General features: G+C 39.4%; 2 pseudogenes; one reads left to right on the top strand and one right to left on the bottom strand.

The window, feature by feature from the left end:
- Nucleotides 1-9,700: 9,700 nt before the first annotated feature.
- On the bottom strand, nucleotides 9,701-12,552 carry LOC117284775 (annotated as a pseudogene).
- A 1,096-nt stretch (nucleotides 12,553-13,648) lies between these two features.
- LOC104872144 lies at nucleotides 13,649-15,049 on the top strand (annotated as a pseudogene).
- The last annotated feature ends 5,956 nt before the right edge of the window (nucleotides 15,050-21,005 follow it).

Raw genomic sequence — 21,005 nt, 5'->3', positions numbered from 1 at the left:
ATATATTATATTAAAAATATATGAAATATATAAACGTATATATTTATATATAAGTATATAAAGTATATATTTACACATATATATGTGTAAATATATAAGTATAACTATATATATATGTGTATATATATATAAGTATATAAAGCATATAATTATTTATATATGTATGTGTATATATATATAAGTATATGAAGTATATAATTACACATACATATAAACTAAGACAAAGTAATCACAGTGAAGTAGACCTACATGTAAGAGATCTTTGCTGGAGCAGTTGCCATGTCCCCAAATCTCACAGGAGAAAGATCTTGGGAAACTCAGCGCTATAGTCCACAGTTTAATGGGTCTGGTCATGTAGCACGACTTCTTTTTATGCCAGTCTGTGATCTTGCTACAAACAATGTCTTCGAAGTTTGTGAAATGAAAGACAGCAAAACTTTCCATCCTCACCAGGTCTATAAGCAGCAGCCATCCCCATGTTTTGTGAGCAGCTCAAGTCTCTGATCATGCTCTCATGACTGTTCTGTACTCTGTCGGTGTATCAGAGTTGAAATACTACACAAACATTGGCCTCTGATCCGTGTTTTGTAAATCTGACCTACCTGTTTTACCCAGGATCATCTTCATTGTACCTTTTTGGAGAAAGAATCCTGTGGTCACTGCTCTTGCCCTTACACATACAGTGATACTTCAGTTCATGAACTTAATTCATTGCACAGTTCTGGCAAAGATGGACACATTTGTGTTCATATGGGAAAGATAGCTGCATTCGTGTCCATCAGCTGATGCAGTGTTTGCAAACAAAAAGAAAATGTTGTCAAACTCTTCTGTTTGTGAACTGAGGTACCACCACTGTGAGTGTTCTTCTGTGCCCTTGGCTTTTTGGTAGATACGTGGGGTTATTACAGAGCTGTGATACAGGAGAAAAATGTGGTCTCTGGGATGAATAACATCATACAGATCCTTGCTGTAAAATCACTTCTGTCTCCTGCCCTGTGCTATACAGATGATTCTGTATGGGTCATCTTGCTGCAGGTAGGACAAAATATCCTACACATGAAACATACAAGAGTCAAGATTGTTTGGCGTGTGGTTTCAGAAGGTTCAATCCATGAGTGATGCTGGCTCCAAGGAAATAATGGCGCTGCGTAAAATAAGTCAGTGCAATACCAGGCAACCCATGGAAGCAGATAAGGATCAGGAAAAGAGAGAGGAAGGAAGCAGAAGAGAAAGAGGAAGGAGAAGGAGACAAATGGGGAGCAGGAGAAAAGGAAGAAGAAAACGAAGAGCAAGAGGAAGAAGAAGAAGAAAAGAAGAAGAAGAGGAAAGAGGAAGGAGAGGAAGAAGGGAAAGGGATGTGTAAGGTGGAAGGAGTGTGGGAAGAAGAAAAGGAGAAGGAAGGAGAAGGGGAAGGAGAGATGGGAGTGTTGAGAAGGAGACAAATGGGGAGCAGGAGAAAAGGAAGAAGAAAACGAAGAGCAAGAGGAAGAAGAGCAAGAGGAAGAAGAAGAAGAAAAGAAGAAGAAGAAGAGGAAGAGGAAGAGGAAGAAGAGGAAGAAGGGAAAGGGATGTGTAAGGTGGAAGGAGTGTGGGAAGAACAAAAGGAGAAGGAAGGAGAAGGGGCAGGAGAGATGGGAGTGGGAGGAAAACGAAGGAGGAGGAGGAGGAGCAGCAGGAGAAGCATCAGGAGGAGGGGCAGGTGGGAGAAGAGGCAGACGAGTTGAGGAGGGGAGAGGGAGGAAGATGAAGAAAGATGGAAGGAAAGGGAAGCGGACATGAAAGGAGGGGAGAGGAGAAGGAGAAAATGACAGAACAAGAACAACAAGTACAAGAGATTAGCTGGAGGACAGAATACAATCTTCCAGATAACCACTCAGCCGTCCATTTTCCTCAAGCGGGTACGACCTCTGAACAGTACCTTTTACTATGAGCTCAATGGTCTAATCCATTGATGACTATAATGCCTCATAATCCAGTTTCCAACTTGGTACCTATGAAAACTTTGTGGGACATTCTAATGTCCCAATCTGTACAATAACACCTCTGTACTCACACTTTCAACTAAATGAGTTTCTGGACATTAACCTGTCTGGAAGGAACCAGAAATTACTCAGTAATCTAGCATGTACTATATCTATCATGTACTATGGCTGTGGTCATATCTAAGAGTTGGAAGAGGGTTGCTTGAATTCACATCTAAGATTTTTCTTCCACTGGTTGTGTACTTCCCCCCACCCCCTCTCCACATCCTGTATGTGGTGAGCCAGGTTGCAACTATATTGCTTATAGTGCACTGGATGATCTGAAACACACAATTCTTCTACTTGGTTTACCATGTTTATATTTTTCTGTTTGTTTGTTTTTAACCTGTTGAGAATTGAACCCAGCACCTTGGTCAAGTCACGGCAAGCACTCTGCCACAGATAAATTCAACACGTATAGCCTGCAACTTGGAATGGTGTCTTGCCTCTGTGACTTCGCCTGTTAAATATCAAGATAAATGAGAATCCATTTGTTGGGTTGTTGTGACATACACAGAGTTTGTATCAGTTACTTTTCTCATTACTGAGACAAAATATCCAACACCCAATGTTGAATGGAGGAAAGTTTTATTTTGGCTCACAATTTTTAGAGGTTCCAATCCATAAGCAGCTGACTCTAATGCAGGGTGGCGTAGCAGAGGGACACTTCACAAGACAAAGAGTTCATGGTAAGCAGAAGGCAGTGAGAGCACTAAGCAGCAAGTGACAAGCAATGACCACGGCAACCAGAACAGCTCTCTTTCTGACCTGCATATTCTGTCCAGGGTGTACGCCTTTAGGGTGAATAGCACACACACAGACACACACACACACACACACACACACACACACACACACACACCCAGGGAGGGCCTTGCCATTATCCACCCCCAGAACTCTCCCAAACCAATCAGTGGACTGGTTCAGTAATCACACACCCTGGATTCCAGCATCGCACACTCTAGATCCAGCCACCTCTGAAATCCTCGACCTGTCAGCACATGAGGTTTTGGGGGAACATCCAGACACAAACCATAACAGGGTTTACACTAAGTATTTTTGTGATGTGTGGCACATACCCAGCACTCTTGTAGCACTGCTGTGATTCTATTATGATCGTCATCTTTCAGATCAACTTTCACCTCTGCCTGGTGAACTTCTGTTCTACCAGAGTATATGTGTGTGCGTATTTTAATTCACTGTCAGCTTCCTATTGTACCACACAATTTGAAGCAGACTACACACATGCGCATGGCATTAGAGTATATATGGCTAGAGGAGAGCGTTGGCAGTCTGAAGATTGTAGGAGGAGATGACAGAGAAATGTAATCCAGGGCAAGAACGCTGAGCTCAATAGTGGAGTCTAGTTGGGTTTTTAGGCCTGGAATATCCAGAGAAAGTTTGCTTTCCAAAGCTACTGTTTCAGGAAGAAGATGCCTCAAGAATCACCCAAGACCATATAAAACAGCGCGCTATATAATTAGGAGAATGCGATTACCACTCCAAGGGAGTGGTAATGTTTGTTATGATTCAATAGGAACGGTAAGGGTCCCATGAAGACACAAGGGTGATTACTTCAGCACATGGTGCAAGGTAGTGCTACGACGGCTGCCCTGGGAACTGAAAAGGCACAAGAAGTCAGAGACCTCTGAGAGCATAATGGTCTTGTCACCTGAAGGGATGGTGAACCCTGGGTTGATAGAGGAGACTCAAAGAATATGCTTGGGGAGAAAGCAAAGGAAAGTTCATTCTGATGGTGACAGCTTTAAGGTGCTTGTAGGATTCTGGAAATAGGGTGAATGGTAATTCTAGAAAAATACAACGCGGACTTGAGAGACTGAGACGTAGAAGTAGGGATGTGGAAGCCTTTGCACAATAGTCTTTGTGGGTGTTACTGTGGTGGCTGGGATCTGCTGAGCACAGAGAATGCGCTGAGGAGAGGACCTCCCCAGGTCCTTCCCGAAGGCAGAGCTGTTCGGGGTGTTCTCACTGACTGACAGTGAGAAGAGAGACGTGGCTAAAGTGTCAGGGCAACAGATACTACGGCCCAGCAGGGCACAGCTCTGCATGCGTATGTCTGCAGTGCCCTGTCCTTATTCCTCTGGCTCTCACACCTCACCCTTCCTCAACTTACAGGCATCTTGGTGCCTCAAATGAATGTTTCCTCTGAGATGCACATCGCACCACATGAGTCAACAATGAAAAGTCCTCAGTGTGTCCGTTGTCAAATGACCTGACTAGACCATTCACCCACTGCCCGGAAAGGGTACTCAATAAAACCTCTAATCTCCAATTCCCTTAGATGATCTAGAGCTTTCACAATGACCTTGCAGCTCCTTCCACTCCTCAAAACATCCCCGATCTCCTTAGTGATTTCTGCCCCTTTTGTCTCCCAGTGACCCTGAGAACCCACCAGCTTCCTCTCCCCACTCTCTGTTCCTTTCCCCCATGCCTGCTGCTGTGAGTGATGAAGCCCAAAGTATGATTCATCCACCGTGTGGCTGTGCAGGCACTGCTGCACTTTGGCACTGTGTTGCGACAGCGTGGGATGGCCAGCCCGAGGCACACCAGGCCCGGACACACAAAACCAGCTGTGTCTACCATCCTGAGGGTGATCTCCTCCTAGGAATCTTCTTGGACATTCACATCCCTTCCCTCCCCCGAGTCAACCTTTATTTTAACCTGCGGCCTGACCAATATCAGCACATTCAGTGCCTGGAGAACCAGCATCAGAATCACTCAAAAGTGCCCAGCCATCCCCAAGTCCTCCTGAAACACTTGGAGGTCCTTATCTTCTTGACTTTGGAAAGAGGGCCATAACAGCTTGAAATAGACACACTGCATGGGAGCGGCCTCAGTAATCTTTCCTTTTCCTTTGAAGCCACACTCTCACTTGATCTCTAATCTTTGTTTCAATTTGCAGAAACGAGAACATCGTCTGAGGGCCTTCAAACTACTTCGGAATGTGCCAGATAACGTTTACTTGGGAGAAGCATAATGTGCTCTTCCCAGCATTTCAAAGTTGGTTGCCCTGCCTGGCCAATGGTGAGGCACAGCGCATGTTCTAGATGGCAAAGCCCACACACACCACACAATCTTCCATCTTATTGATTCCCTAACCTCCTCGCCAAGCTTATGAAAGCCCTTTGTGTACCTGAGTTCACCAAGATTGTTTTAATCTTTATGAATGACAGCTCACCCCCCGATCTTCTTGGGATGCTGGCCATTAAATAAATATGATATCCTTCCCAGTAATGCCCATTTCCTCCGTACCGGCTTTTGAGTAGGGAGCACATGAGCACAGGTCTGAGAACCCCGGAAAAATAACAACATACAGAGATCAGAGTTGATCTGTGAAGGAAGAGACTTCTGCATGAAATCGAATCAAGGTTACAAGTCATTCAAGCTAGGTCACTACGAGTAAAATATATTCATTGATAATCCAGAGCAACTACTATGTAAATGTAGTGTGATAGAAATGATAAGGGGGAAGATGGTAACTAGAAAATATCTACTTAACAGAAAAGCAGGCAGACATGGGAAAACTGAGGGACAAAAAAGACATAAGATATATAGAAACCAACAGTAGAAGGAAGACTCTTCTTACTGATAACAACTTCAAATGTAAACAGATAAAACTTTTCAGTGAAAAGGCAGAGACCGGCAAGATGAATTTTATAACCAACCCAGGCGTATCTGCCCACGCAAGATCGACTCTAGATAGATCCAAAGTCATAGCAGATCAAAATATAGAGGATGGAACAACACATTCCACTTAAAGAATAATCAGAAAAAGAACTTACGTGGTGATTTTATTCCCTAAAAAGAATTTGAATCGAGATTGTTACAAGGCACAAAGACATTATATGATCAAAGTGTCAATCCATCAAGAAGATAAAACAGAAAAAAAAAAAACTTCAAATTGGGGCTGGGGATTTAGCTCAGCGGTTCGGAGGCCTGCCTTGCAAGCGCAAGGACCAGAGTTCAATCCCCGGTACCAAAAAAAAAAAAAAAACAGTTACAAAGCCTTCACACCTAACAACGAATTGCCAAAACACATGAAGCAAATACTGGTGAAGTGGATGGGTGAATAGATCTGCAGCAACGATCAAAGACTTCAATACCCTACTATTCATAGTGGATAGAACAACCGGACTGAAGATCAGGAAATAGAGGACTTGAACACAATAAGTCAACTAAGCCTAACCTACTTACGCCAGGATACACGTCCAACAATAGGTCAATGTGGAAGGAACACTTTTCAGGGTAGCCCATGTGTTATGGTTTCAAAACAAGCCCCAGTAATTTCTCTATCTCTTTATAGTTTTTATTTAAAGTGCGTACTTGTAGAAGCTGGCATACTTTTACGGATTGTTAGAAAAATTAGATTCTTTTCTCTCTGCAAACTTTTAGAACAGGTTAGGAATAAAAGATTAGAAATGCAATACATTTCAAAGTGGCAGCCTATGACTCTGTGTACATGCACTATGTGCCTTCAGAAAGAGGATGTGACTGTGTGCTATGCTTACACTGCAAGTGACATAATTTTAGTCTATCATACAAAACTGACCAGTGGTAGTGCCTGAATCTAAATATGGACATCACATAGGATATTTTAACTTAAATGTATTTTCAGCCTGCTAAAAAGTGAAAAAATCGCAACTGAAGTTCTGTGGCTCCTCAGTTCAAAGGTTTCGTGGCAATTTTTCTTTAAATGAAACATTTCAATATTGTAATACTAAAATAATATTACATGATAAATGCAGAAAAATAAATATTCCTCAATGCTTTGGAAAGTATATGTACATTCATTTTGTCAGGAGTATCTTGCGACTTTAATATATTGCTTGTCTTATTAATATGACACTGGTACTGTATAATTTTTTCCCATTAAGTTTATTGGTACATTTAAAGCAAACAATGCAGTTGCATTCATCATTGTGATCTTGTATCTTCACATGATATGTCTTGGTTCTTGTTTTTACCCCATACCCCTGCCCTCCCTTCACCCACTTCACCCTCCCCTATTTAGGAAGACTTTGTTTCCTTTTTATCCTTTTTTCACATTTTTTCTTTCCCCTTATTTCCTTTGCCCTCCCCTTGCCACTTCCCCTTTAGCCATTTTCTTCCTATTTCACACTCTCAATTATACTACTTGAACCTTATTTATACTTTTAGTTTCTCTGGTGTGAAAAACTAAAATTGTAAATAAGGTTCAAATGGTCCTATATAATTTTAACTGTCTACCCTCAGTGAGAAGTGTAAGACAAATAGTACATTAAGATTAAGAAATGATTTGGTAAATACACTGAACTCACACAACAAAAGGAAATCAAATTACATAATAGAGTCTTTTCACATGTAAAATTGTTTACATTTGTTCATGTGGAGCATAGCATTATTTTGCTACATTACATGGGAAATAGTTCTTTATACAATCTGCAGGATACTTAAGATAATGGCATTAGGAAAATTTGGGTTTTTTCATTTTTCACTTTTACAATTTAGCAATCATCTTCTGATTTTGTATTTATGATAGCATGAAAAATTGGCTATAATTTTACTACTATTGTTATTCACTTTGTAGCTAGTGTAATCATTTTGTCTGATCTTCATTTGCATTTTAATAAACCAGTTCAATGTCCTACCTGTAGGAGTCCAAGGTACACTTTAGGACAACATATTTCTAAGCTTAACAACCTTTTCAAAACTGTTTTTAAGAACTGTAAGTATTTACGTGGAAATAGAAAGTAAAAAACTTAACCTGGAGAGGTTCGGAAAAAAAATAATGTTAGGAAATAATTTTGCCTGGGCCTGAACAAAAGGATTTTTAAATTATTTTGGTTTTGTCCTAGAATGAAGTTTTAAGAACAGAAGGGCATAATGAACAATTGAACTTCACAACTTGATACTCTTAGATGCGCACCTTACTGCACATTTTAAGGGAAGCCATTTTAGTGTATATATAAAGTCCATCACACTGTGTCTTCTATTGCAATTCTCTTTTTGGCTTTTGAAGTAAAATACTGGTTATGGTATTTTCTATTCTACTTATTTGTTTTAGGGTCTAAATATTAGATAAATGCTTTTCATAAAGAAAAACCATGAATTATTTGTATTTCATATGTCCTATAAATATCTGTAGTATTTGGCATATGCTGACTTGCAGTGAGAAAGAAGGACAGCAACCAGATTTGACTACTCCTTTCAATAAATGCTTAAGGTGGTATTATAATTAATAGGCCCAAGTACTCCCTATCAGTTTTGTTATACTGATATACATATAAGTACATATACACCTGTTTCTACAAATATTAAATTAAATTATAGAACCTAAAATACCTTGAGTAAACTTTTTAAAAATTTGCCACCCAGCTCTTTAATATATTAATTTTAAACATTTGTTCTTTTTTATTGTTGTTTGTAAGAAGATAACTGAGCTGGGTACTTTGGAAGTGATTTTAACAGTACATTGTATTTAATAATTTACAGTATATCTATTATTGTACCATCTATTGTCTGTAATTTGTTCATAAAATTTTGTGCCTGTTTTGTGAAGAAAGTACATTACCATACATATAGTTATAAGACTGATAGCATTTTTGTTATGAACAATGCTAACATATCTTAGAACATACTATAAAATAGAAAGACAACTATTAGGCAAGAGTACATTAGAGACATTGTGTAAGCCTGTGTATTTATTTCTTTTTCTTTATTTTCTTTATTATTATTATTATTATTTTGGTACCATGGATTGAACTGGGGTCCTTGTGCTTGAGAGGCAGGCGGGGGAACCACTGAGCTAAATCCCAGGCTCCTTGTGTATTTATTATAGTCACATATAGACACATTCTCACAAAACCAGAAATGCCCTGCCACCTAACACATGCCAAATCCCATAATACTGATTATGCCCCAAACATGCTGTAAGAAGTGCAGGCTTCAAAGAGTTAAATCCCTTGATTGCCTTCCTTTAGGAAGCGAGTCTGACTGAAGCTACGTGACTCACAGAAGCATCTCCTGAGCTCTGCAGCTTGCAGGTCAGCATGACATCCCCGCTAATGGCTACAGCCGAGACCAGAGTAATGGCTTGTGAAGCTGTGGGGCTAATAGGAGATAACATCCGTAGCTGAGGTCGGAGGCATCACAACCAAATTCCATTCCCACAATTAGAGCTTTCCTAGATTGAAGGCCAATGCTGTAATTACAACCATATATTTTGTCTATCTTGCTTCTAATTTAAAAATGCTTTGACTCTTCTCTTTAAAGCCGTGCCTGCATTTGTTTCCATGGAGATTTCTCGTAGTGCACATGTATTTACCTTTTACCCTGACAAAATAATCAAATTCGGTGGAATAGATGGGCCCGTGCCTTTTGCCAAAGGAGCATTGGCCATCCCAGGTCACAGTTTCTCTTTAATTCTGTCTTGTCTTTCTACAACTTTGAGTGGCACACTGGGTAGGTGGGGACTAAAGACTTACTGCAGGAGTCTCTGGCAAACACATAGCTCACTTTACTAACCAAAGTCAATTGCATTGTTTCAGGTTAAGGACAAAAGATATGAAATGTAGACACCACTACGTTTATCTTCTAGAATTTTTGTTCTAGAAATATTGCGATATTTTAATAAAAACCGAATTGACTTTCTAGTTTATTGATTCAACTATAGAGAACTCCTACTTAAACATGAAGTTTATTATGACTTGAAGTAAAATCAGGAGGAAAATGATGATGTAGTCTTTTGCTGCAGAAAATAATCTGTGGCAGGTGTGCTTGAAAGTAAAATATTTCAGGGGGCCAAAATATTTCTTTGAATTTTTCCCTTTTTTTTTATAGACTTGATGGAACTTTGAATGTCTCTCTTTCTTTCTTTGTGCACTTGCTTTTACAGATTGCACTTCACTCCCAGATGAGTCTTGGTTAAAAGTTCTGGAGAAGAATAGCCTTTTGTCACTTTCTTCTGTTGCCTCATTGGCTTATGTTTCATTTTTGGAACACTAACCGTTGGAGTTCTATGTTTCACTTTGGTCTGGATAACATCATCTTTTTCAAAATGTATCACATCATTAAGCGGGTCCCAAGGTCAAGTAACTGAAAATGCTATTCTGTGAGGGACTCTAGTTCAAATAACTTGCAAGTCCACACTTCATTTCTTGTTTTCTGATCTGTGGCAGCTTATCTTTGAGCTTCTTCAACACTAACCGTTGGAGTTCTATGTTTCACTTTGGTCTGGATAACATCATCTTTTTCAAAATGTATCACATCATTAAGCGGGTCCCAAGGTCAAGTAACTGAAAATGCTATTCTGTGAGGGACTCTAGTTCAAATAACTTGCAAGTCCACACTTCATTTCTTGTTTTCTGATCTGTGGCAGCTTATCTTTGAGCTTCTTCTAGAACATATTTCTCATGAGTGGCTTCAGTTTGATCTTTGGCATTTGTGGGTTGAGTTACTCATTGCCACAGCTTCTCTGATTCAAAATCATTTTGCTCTTCAAAGTTTACAGTGTGCCTTATTAACCTTCATTGCTGAAACCTCTGAAGTTATAAATCTGAATTTATCAATCTTTTTGTCATTAATAAAAATTTTATTATCCCAATGGCCTTCTAAAGTAGATAGGCATTCTTTTCTCAGCTGATGTTTTTCTGATATTTGACTAACACAATCACTACTCCCTACAAATGGCTTTAGTTTAAATTCAAGTGTTGCACTATGTCCAGTTTTTTGACATGCAATACTATTTCACTGAGCTTCAGTATCATTGTGCCATAAAGAATTCCTTTGAAATGATCATATGGCATTGTCATTAAATAATCTTTGCCTCTGTTCAAGAATGTTAATTGTGCTTTTCCTTCCAATATTGTAGATGATGAGTTTTCATGAAAGTTGGACTTTTCAGTTATTAACATAGGAGACAGATATTGGTAGATGATAAGACACCTGTTCAGCAATATAAAAAAAAACATTTTGTTGGTTCTGTGATAAATCCATAAACAATGCAAAGTCTTACCAAGTATAGGATTGTAAAGCTTCTTCAGACCCTTTGGCTTTTTATAGAATCCTGACAAATACCATTTCATTACTTCCTTCAAATAGAAATAAGGATTTTCTTCAAGAGCAGTCTGAGACAGGAAGTCTACATGATAGTAGTAATCTGGAAGTTTATCCAGGAAAGAAATGTTCCAAAATAAATGTAGGCTGAATATTCCTGGACAAGTCCACTCCCAGAAGGACTTGTTTCAATAGTGTCCAGAGAAGGCTTTTGTTTTCTTCATACACAGTTTTTGTTTGAGAATCCTTGCCTCCCTCTCCAAGGTTTTCATGGCTCTGTTCAGTGTAAGTGGTCTCCTTTAAAGGCTCAACAGGTTCAGGTTCAAAACATGAATCATTTTGCCTTTTTGATGTACCACTTCTATTTTTCCCATCACCTCATTGTCTAACTCATGATGTTCTTGATCATTTCCTTTATAAGAATACACTTGGTCCTTAAAATGCTGTCATTCAATTTCATTACTATTTAACTGGAAGTTGTCACCACTGAGGAGATTGTAAGCACATAATAAGCTACACAAATCACATGTGTGCTCTCTCACAAAATGCTCAGGTCATGCTCCTTTCCTTCCCTGATCCTTGTACTTTGGAGAAGACTAAAACATTTCAAAGCCAACTCCAAAGCATGCATCTAGCACCTTCCATTTGATTCTGAAGTAGCTCAAATGATCAAATAACTGCTAGGTAAGTGATGAGTTATGGATCCAACTGCTTCATCTTTTTGACCATTCACTGTCCATGTATATTGTTCCACAGGGTGGCAAAGTTTGAAATGAAAGCTATCCTTTTTCGATGGATGTGCAAATATTTCATAGGCATTCAGCAGAACAATTTCAATTCATTGGCCATTCTTTTGGGTTTTATAGACCAGTAACAACCCAGATTTCAACATGCACCACAATTTGGTCCAACTCTTTAGAGTACCACTAATATTCAATCAATCAGTCATAAAAATAACAGAAAGATCTGTGATTGTATTGAGCAACTTCTTTGTGGCTCTTTTCTTTTGTTTTTAGTAATTTTTCTTTTGCACCATAAGAGATACTTTTTTGTGAGTTTACTTGTAGTTGAACTGTAATATTCCTAATCATTATAAAGTTTAGATTCAGACTTGCTCTTTCACATAGAAAGTGAAGATTCACTTTTATTCTGAGAAATACCTTTCCTCCTCTTTTCAAAATCAAGAAAGGAAGAAGTTGCTTTGATTCATGGAAGAAAGTGACTTTTAGGTCTCCTTTTGTCTGTGAATCACCTGGGTTTGAGGGTTTGCAAGACTGAGAGATGGCCACTGCAAATATTTAGTTTGTGTTGTATAAGTTTCTTTCCCTTGGTGTCAGAAAAAGTTGAGATTCCTCACTGTTGCTGGCCCAAGGATATCTTTGCTACCACCAAGAAGTTTCTCTTGAACTTCAGCTTCTTCTGAATATGGCAACATTGAAGTTTGGTCAGGTTCTCTATCTGCTAAATATGCTTCCATAGTGAAAGAAGATAAATTTATGCTTCTCTTTCCATTACTATTTAGCCATCGTGTATGTCTGAAAACCTGTAGAGCTGGGGACTCAGACTCTGCAAGTGACAGGTGGGACCCCAGCTTCTCTCCTGGCTGCTGGAAGGTGCTTTGTAGCTGCTATGGGGGCTCAGCAGGTGAGTGCTTCTGTCCACTATGAGCAGCAGCAAAGGCTCCTGCTACAGCCATCACCCTACCAGGCCTAATAACTTTGAAAACATTGAAATCGTAGATTTTGTTCCATAACCAAGATGAAACTAACTAGAAATAACTAAAGAAAAACTGCAAATTCATAAACATTTGAAAATTAAATAATAGAGTCCTAATCAATGGATCAAAAAAATCACAAGGACAATTTGAAAGCACATTGATAGAAATGAAAATGAAACACACAACATACCAAAGCTTATAGGATGAAATGAAAGTGGTGCTCAGGAAGAAATTCATAGTGGTAAAGCCATACTTAAAAGAGAAAAAAATGTAAGTTATTAACTGGAAAAGAAGAGCAAATTAAACACAAAGATAGTAAATGAAGGAAAAATAAAGGGGGAAGGGTAGGGGAAAGGTAATAATGGGAAAATATGAGAAAATGAAAAAATTGAAATAAAGTGTTTGTAAATGGGGAGGGGAGGAGGGGGTGAAGGGAGGGCAGGGACAAAGGGAAAAATGAGAACCAAGACCACCTATCATGTAAAGGTACAAGATCCCAATAATGAATGTAACTGTACTGTATACCTAAATTATACCAATAAACTCAATAAAAGAAAATAATAATAATAAAAAACATCTGGAAAAAAAGAATGGAAATAAAATAAGTCAAAAATTTGAAAATCATGGAGAAAATTAATGAAATCAAGGTTTGCTCTCCAAAAAAGCAACAAAGACAAACACTTTTTAATTAAGAAAGAGAAATGACAAATTACTAAAATCATACATGAAACTAGGGATATTTTTACCAACCTTAACAAATGGTGCTAGAAAACTGGCTATATGCAGAAGACTAAACCTAGACCCCTATTTGTCACTAAGCACTAAACTAAAATTAAAATAGATTAAAGATCAAGAAATGGCAATCTCCATGTTCTATAGCTGATTGTTGGCCATGGTGACCCTTTAGAGCCACAGGCCCTGGAAAGTGCTTCGGTCTACCACCCAGGTTCTGGGAAATTCTAGATTGTTTATTAGTCATGGACCCCAAGTACAGCAACAATAGCCAAGAAAGCTCTCACTACATGAATATATAAGTATGGAATTATTACAAGAAGCTGCTGTGTCTATTCCCAAAGGACACATGGCAAAGTCAGCAGATGAAGCTTTGGCAATTGCCAAAAAAAAAAAAAAAACGTTCAGAAGGTATTATGATAAAGGCACAGGTGTTAGCTGGTGGTAGAGGAAAAGGAACATTTGAAAGTGGCCACAAAGGAGGAGTGAAGATAGTTTTCTCTCCAGAAGAAGTAAAAGCTGTTTCTTCACAGATGATTGGGAAAAAGTTGTTTACCAAGCAAACTGGAAGAAAGGGCAGAATATGCGGTCAAATTTTGATTTGTGAATGAAAATACCCCAGGAGAGAATACTACTTTGTAATAACAATGGAAAGGTCACTTCAAGGTCTTGTATTAATAGGAAGTTCACAAGGTGATGCTGACACTGAAGATGTTGCTGCTGAGACTCCTGACGCCATAGTTAAAGAACCTGTTGATACTGTAGAAGTCATTAAAAAGGAACAAACTGTCCAGCTTGCACGGAAGATGGGATTTCGACCTAATATTATGGATTCTGATGCAGATTACATGGTTAAGATTTATAACCTTTTAATGAAATACGATCCAACCATAGTAGAAATAAATCCAATGGTAGAGGATTCAGATGTAGCTGTGATTTTTATGGATGCAAAGATTAATACTGATTCAAGCTCAGCATATCATCAGAAGAAAATCTTTGCTCTCCAGGATCTTCCTGGAACCATGAAAATGAAAAGGACAGAGATGTAGCTAAGGCAAATATCAACTATATCGGCCTTGATGGAAGTATAGGTCATCTAGCAAATGGTGCTGGTTTGGCTATGGCCACAGTGGATATAATAAAACTCCATGGAGTGACTCCAGACAATTTCCTTGAAGTTGGTGGTGGTGCCACGTTTCATCAAATAACAGAAGTATTTAAGTTTATCACTTCATATAAAAAGGTACTGGCTATTCTGGTCAACATTTTTGGAGAAATCATGTGATGTCATGTCATTGTACAGGGTATAGTCATGGCAGTAGAAGACCTCAAAATTAAAATACTTATGGTATGGTTATAATGTACACACATTGATGATGCCAAGGCACTGACAGAAGAGAGTGGGCTTAAAATTCTTGCTTGTGATGACTTGGATGAAGATGGCAAAATGGTTGTAAAGCTCTCTGAAATAGTGATCTTAGCCAAGCAAGCCAATGTAGATGTGAACTTTTAGTTGCCAATCTGATCTGAGAGCCCAGTGGATGGCTAAAGGTGTTAAATGTGCTATAATCTTTGAAAATACTATGTTCTATATTGTTCTTTTTCTTTACAGTGTATGTAAATTTTAATTGTTATGTAGGCACACAGCCCTTTAAAAGCATTTGGTCTGCATTTAATTCTGTCACTCAGAACCATCTATGTAAACAATGTATACTGCAGGTATCTAGTTTGTTTTTTGTACCCAATTTTTTTGCTTCTTCTGCAGAAGGTCACTTGCATTGTACTTGTTTATTGTTGGATACAAAGTTCTTCATTGATAAGTTTCCTATAAATAAAATAAACACGACAATAAAACTTTATTCTTTTCTATTAAAATATATTCTATCTAATAACTAGCCTCATTAGTAGAGCAGTGTATTAAAACGATGTTTTACATAAGAAGTGTTTATCTTCAGTACCAAATACATAATACATGTATCAATGACTATTTATAAACAGCGCTTTTCAAACACTTCTCAGAATATTATTTGAAGTATTTCAGAGAAGTAGGTTATTAACTGTTTGAGTAAATGTTGGTATAATCATTACACAACCCTGATAGCTGCAAGTCTTTATGATTCTGTGGTATTAAGAAACACTGATAAGTTTATATTGTTAATAAGGACCTGGCAGACAAAATTTAAAATGCCAATGTATGTTAATAAAAATATCCCAATCCCAATATTATTTTGATTAATGTTTCTTTGTTTTGTTTTGGGTTTTATTTTTATTTTCCCCCCACACACAAGAGAAGATGTATTCATCATTTTAGAATATAAGTCTAAGGAACCAATTTGTAGATCATATACCTGGGCATAACAATACACATAACGTTACTGTAGAGAATTCACTGGAATCTTGCAGTTTGTGTGTGCCATCTGGTCAATCCTTTAAATAAAACATTATCCAGTATGTGTATATGCAAACACACTTTTTGTTCACTACATATAACAGTGCTGATATTTAAATAAAACTGTATCAGCCAAGCAGTAGATCATTGAACCATACAGGTGAATTTGAGAACATTTTTCTACTTTGATATTCTTAAAAGTATGATCAGATATATATGCTATGAGAGACAAGGTAGTATAGTGATTTGAAACTATATCATTTGAGTCATGGCTCTACTACTTACTAGCTGTATGAATTTGGTCATGTGATAGTGTACATCAGTCTCCTTACTGCTGGAATAATTTAGCTGGGGAGAGAGAGAGAGAGAGAGAGAGAGAGAGAGAGAGAGAGAGAGAGAGGGAGAGAGAGAATGAGCAAGCAGGAACACATGAGGTAATTTATATATGGAAAACATAAAATATTTAAGCCAAATATTTGCTTGGTAGTTGAAATATAAAATGGAGAATGAAAAGTTGAATGGTATGTGCCACAATCCATTTAAAATTGTAATAAAGTTTTTTTAAAAAAATAGATCAAAGATCTAAATATAAAAACAAAAACACATTATCTGCTGGAAGATAGAATAGGTAAAACTCTCAACAACATAGATGTAGGAGAAGACTTTATGAACAAAACTCCAATTATACAGGAAATACTATCAAGAATCAACAAGGAACTCATCATATTAAAAAACTATTGTACAGCAAAAGAAACCACAGAGTGAAGAGACAACCAGTAGAGTGGTAAAACATTTTTTTACCAGGTACTCATACAGAAGATTAATATCTAGAATGTATGAAGAACATAAAAAAATCAGACCGGCCTAAAAACTCAAACTAAAAATGGGGATCTGAAATGAATAGACATTCCTCAGATGAAGAAGTACAAACAGAAAATAAATAATATTTTGAAATGTTTAACATCATTATTTGAGAAATTCAAATTAAAACACTGAGATTCCATTTCCAGGAAGATTGGCTATCATCAAGAAATAAACCAAGAACAAATGCTGGTGAGGCTGTGAGAGAAAAGGAACCCTTCTTCACTATTGGTGGGAATGTAAACTATGGAAATCAGTATAGAAAATTCTTCAAAATACTAAAACTAGAGGTTCCATTTGACCCAGCTCTGCCCCTTCTAAATATCTTCCAAAAAGAGTTAAAAGAATCATACTAAGCAGCACAATTTATAATAGCTAAATCTTGGAAATATCCCATATGTCATCAACAGATGAACTAAATATATATGCATGGTATTTATATACAATGGAATATTACTCTGCCATAAAGAATGATACACTTGAATTATTCTTAGGTCAATGGATGCCCCTGAGCCCATAATATTAGGTGAAAAAATCAGACACAAAAAATTAAATATTATATTGTTTCCCTTGCGTGAGAAAACCAAAGGTTAATAAGGAGCAAATTGGAGGAAAGATAATGGAAAGTAATATGAACATGTTCAAATGGGAAGGGGAACAAGGGAGTGGTGAAGGGAAAGAGAATGAAAGGAAAAGAAAAGGTATTAAAAAACAGAATGGAAGGAAAAAATGAGAACAAAGCTTTTGTAAATGAGGAAAGGAAGAAGGGTTATAAGGAGGGAAGTGGAATGGGAGAAAATAATTGAGATATATGGTGTACTGGTACAAATCCCCTATGATAAATGTCATCATAATGCATGGCATTTTTGTACTAATTAAAAATTTTAAAAACATCAAAAAAAATCAAGGCTGTTGTTCTGAGGGCAAAGCTTCTGATGGTTTCAGGTCACTCAGAGCTTGGAGGCCACCTGATGATAGCATGACATCACTGCTTGCAAGACCAGAAGGAATATTCCAGCCTTTCCATGACTGCATGTGCTCTCTGTGCATGCAAAGTCTTTAAATAACAAGGAAACCAGACTAGAAAGGGATTCTGAAAGTTAGAAAATTGCAGTGCAGCCTGGGTCTCTAACCTTACCATGCTTGCTCTGAATGAAGAGCACCTATTAGCAAAGAGTTGCTTCCCCAGGGCTGTAATAGACATGTTCCATATTATTTGGACAATTTAAATGGCAAATCAGGCCCTACAGAATATCACCATGGCAGATATGTAAGCCTTCGTTTTAGCCCTTCCAAAGGTTTGGCAAAACATCACCTCATCTCCCCTTCTTCCTTTTTTTCTAATTTCCAGGTTTCTGTTTAGATGCAGTTCTCAGAACAAATCAAAGAACCTGGGATTGGGATTCATTAGCAATTTGTTTATTTAGATGTTTGCTTAGACTATTGTGAGCAGTGGTTGGGTCTGTCATGCTTCACTTTCTTTAGTGTGTATGGAGAGAGAGGGTCACCTCCCAATTTGGAGTCCCAGTTACCCGTAGCACTGCATGAAAAGGAAGAAATTGAACATATCCCAGCAGGCCTCTTTACTATACTGTCTGCCCTGTTTTCTGGAGCCCTAGGTGCCCTCATGCCAAGGGATAGAGCCTCCTGACTAAGCCCAAGACTCTCTCTGGCCCAGGGGCTCTCCCAGGGGCCCATGGTGTCCTGATTGGTTCAGTGGGAATCCACCATGGGAGGGGCCTAAGGCTAAGGCCCATTTGCGCATGCACGATGAACACCAACTGTTGCAATGTGGGTGGGTAGGTTGTGGCACTTGGAGTTCCCCTCATTCTGTCAGCAGAAGGTAGGCCTGTGGTACTGTTCCATGTGGAATTCAAGAAAGAGAGTTTAAAAGTCCACGAAGGCCTCCAAAAACACCAAAGGTGATACAAACAGAGGGGGTGGCCATACTAATGTGTCAGGTAGCCCTGGAAGCCCGGGAGTCACTAGAAGTGGGGAAGGTGCAGGAGTAGAAGGTGCTTATGGCAGGGAACATCCGCAAGGCCAGGGAGCAGTGCAGGGACCAGGGGTGGGCGGAGACGCCTCAGCTGCAGCCGGAGTCACTGAACAGGAACCTCTGGAGTTGTATCCTTTCTGAGGGACGGGCTGGGGGAGGGCTGAGAACCCACAGGGGCATCGTCCACCGGGCGGAGGAGAGGAGTAGGGACACCCGAGGGGTAGGAGGAAGAGCCTGGCTTGGGGGTGCGCGGCCAGGAGGGGCAGTGTGGCCAGAGGGGTCCTGCAAGGGTTTTGGGGGGTGGCTTAGGGACGCACGGGCTGGGACACAGGCGGTGTCAGTGGCACCTTCCCCTTAACCACGTCTCCACCAGGCACCCCACGGTGCCTTACAGTTACTCGGTGGACGCCGAGATTGCTTGCATGTACCTGGGTCCAGTAGTTCGGTCCCTTCCAGAAGGAGTTTACAGCGAAATCACCATAGATGGCAAACACCTGAATATGTAAGTTGTGCTCAGATGTCGCCTGGGAGCGAGGGGCAGCAGGTATCTGGGCTGGTCTGTGCCCGAGAAGACGCCCTCGGGGACAGGTTAGGATCCCCAAGGTTTAGTCCAAGGACAGGGCTTGGTGTGTGGGGCTTGCTCGGCCTGACCTGGGGGCTCTGTAAACCATAGGCAGAAGGATTACGTGGAGGGGCAGGAGGGGCAGAGAGGGAGAGACCTGAGCACTGGTGATGTGATCCTCTGTTTCTTTCCCTTTAGTCTGTTAATTGCAGAAAATTCCCACCTTCTGGACATTTCTGTCGCTGCCTTGCTGCACCAGCTCTCCACAGTGTTTCCGGTCTATGAGGATTTCCAGGCTTAGATTCTGGACAAACTTCAGCTAGAAAAGAGGATTTGGTTTTCTTCCTCTATCCTCCATCCCTAGGTAGTCCATCCTTTCCTAGAGTAGGAATTCCTGAGGTGCGCTGTCACTTTATTTGCTTGTCTATACTGCCCTCTGGTGCATAAATGTTTGTTCATGCTGAAAGTAAAACTGCTGTTCCTTGTCTGAGGTTCTTTCCAGCCCTTGCTCATCCACATTCCCTTGCCTTTGTCCTTGGGAGAGGCGAGCTTCTGGGATTTAAATAGACAAGGTAATTTAAGGCAACTTTAGGAAGTGGAATAACATGAAAATCAATTAGGTCTTTCCGTTCAGCATTAACTACCCTGAGCACTGTGGAACACATTGGTAGTTTGAGAGTTGAACTCGTACATGAAATGTATAACAATAGAGTACATGTAAATGATTTCATGTGCAAGCCTAACAGACTTTTCCATGCAATATTTCCATGTAACATGAGCTTGACCTCTTTCTAAAAATACTCAAAACCTTGCTATACAATGAAAGCAAAAAATAAACACGATAGTGTTTAATTAGACATTTCATGTACTCAGTTCCCCCCCAACTGTCCTTCTGCCCTCCCCTTATGTTGGATGAGGATTCATATGGATTCCTTTATATCTGTCACTGTACCAGTGGTGGTTTGCCTAAGATTGATTCCAGGTCTTAGACACACTTGGTTTACTTGTCCATTTACTTAGTTGTGGCTCTGGATCTACAACACAGAATTTCTCACCAGGAATTGTGCCCTCCCATGAGAATGCTTGCTTCCTCACACCTTTGTTACTGCTTTGTCACTGGGTCCTTTTCTTTGTACAAAGAAAAACAGAAAAAATAACAAATATCTATTCTTATTTCCCATGAGAACAGCAACCAAGCCAGAAAGACCGGAAAAAATTTGTGACTTACTTTCCCTGTGTCAGATCAGTGAAAAAAAAACTGTTGACCATTAATTAATTGAGTGTTTGGGGGAGGAATACTTACAGTGGAGAGAAAATTCTTAGAAGGAAAATCACCTGGCAACACAGCCAGACACCTCTGCGCAAAAGTACAAAGCAGTGTTACTGTTGAACAGGGTGCACATCACTGGAGCTGGGTCTCCTAAGAGACTGCACAGGGCAGCAGGAATTCTCCCCCTTTTGTGCAGCCAGGAAGAGGTACCTTCTCCATGCACACCCTCAGGAAGGACAGGCTGGACAGCACCTCCTCCACACATAGTGTGTCCCCAGGGTGCACCCTGACTGGGTGACCAGGTCTCTATTGGCATTTGGTGTTGGGGGCTTGGTGTCTGTCTCCTCACACAAATTACACATTCCTGTCCTGAATCCACATCCCCTGCAGTCTTCTGTGGAGA

Source organism: Fukomys damarensis, unplaced genomic scaffold (genome assembly GCF_012274545.1).
Source record: "Fukomys damarensis isolate Sample0158 unplaced genomic scaffold, DMR_v1.0_HiC HiC_scaffold_39, whole genome shotgun sequence".
NCBI lineage: Eukaryota > Metazoa > Chordata > Mammalia > Rodentia > Bathyergidae > Fukomys > Fukomys damarensis.
The sequence above is the reverse complement of the archived record's forward strand: the minus strand, read 5'-3'. Positions and strand labels throughout refer to the sequence as shown.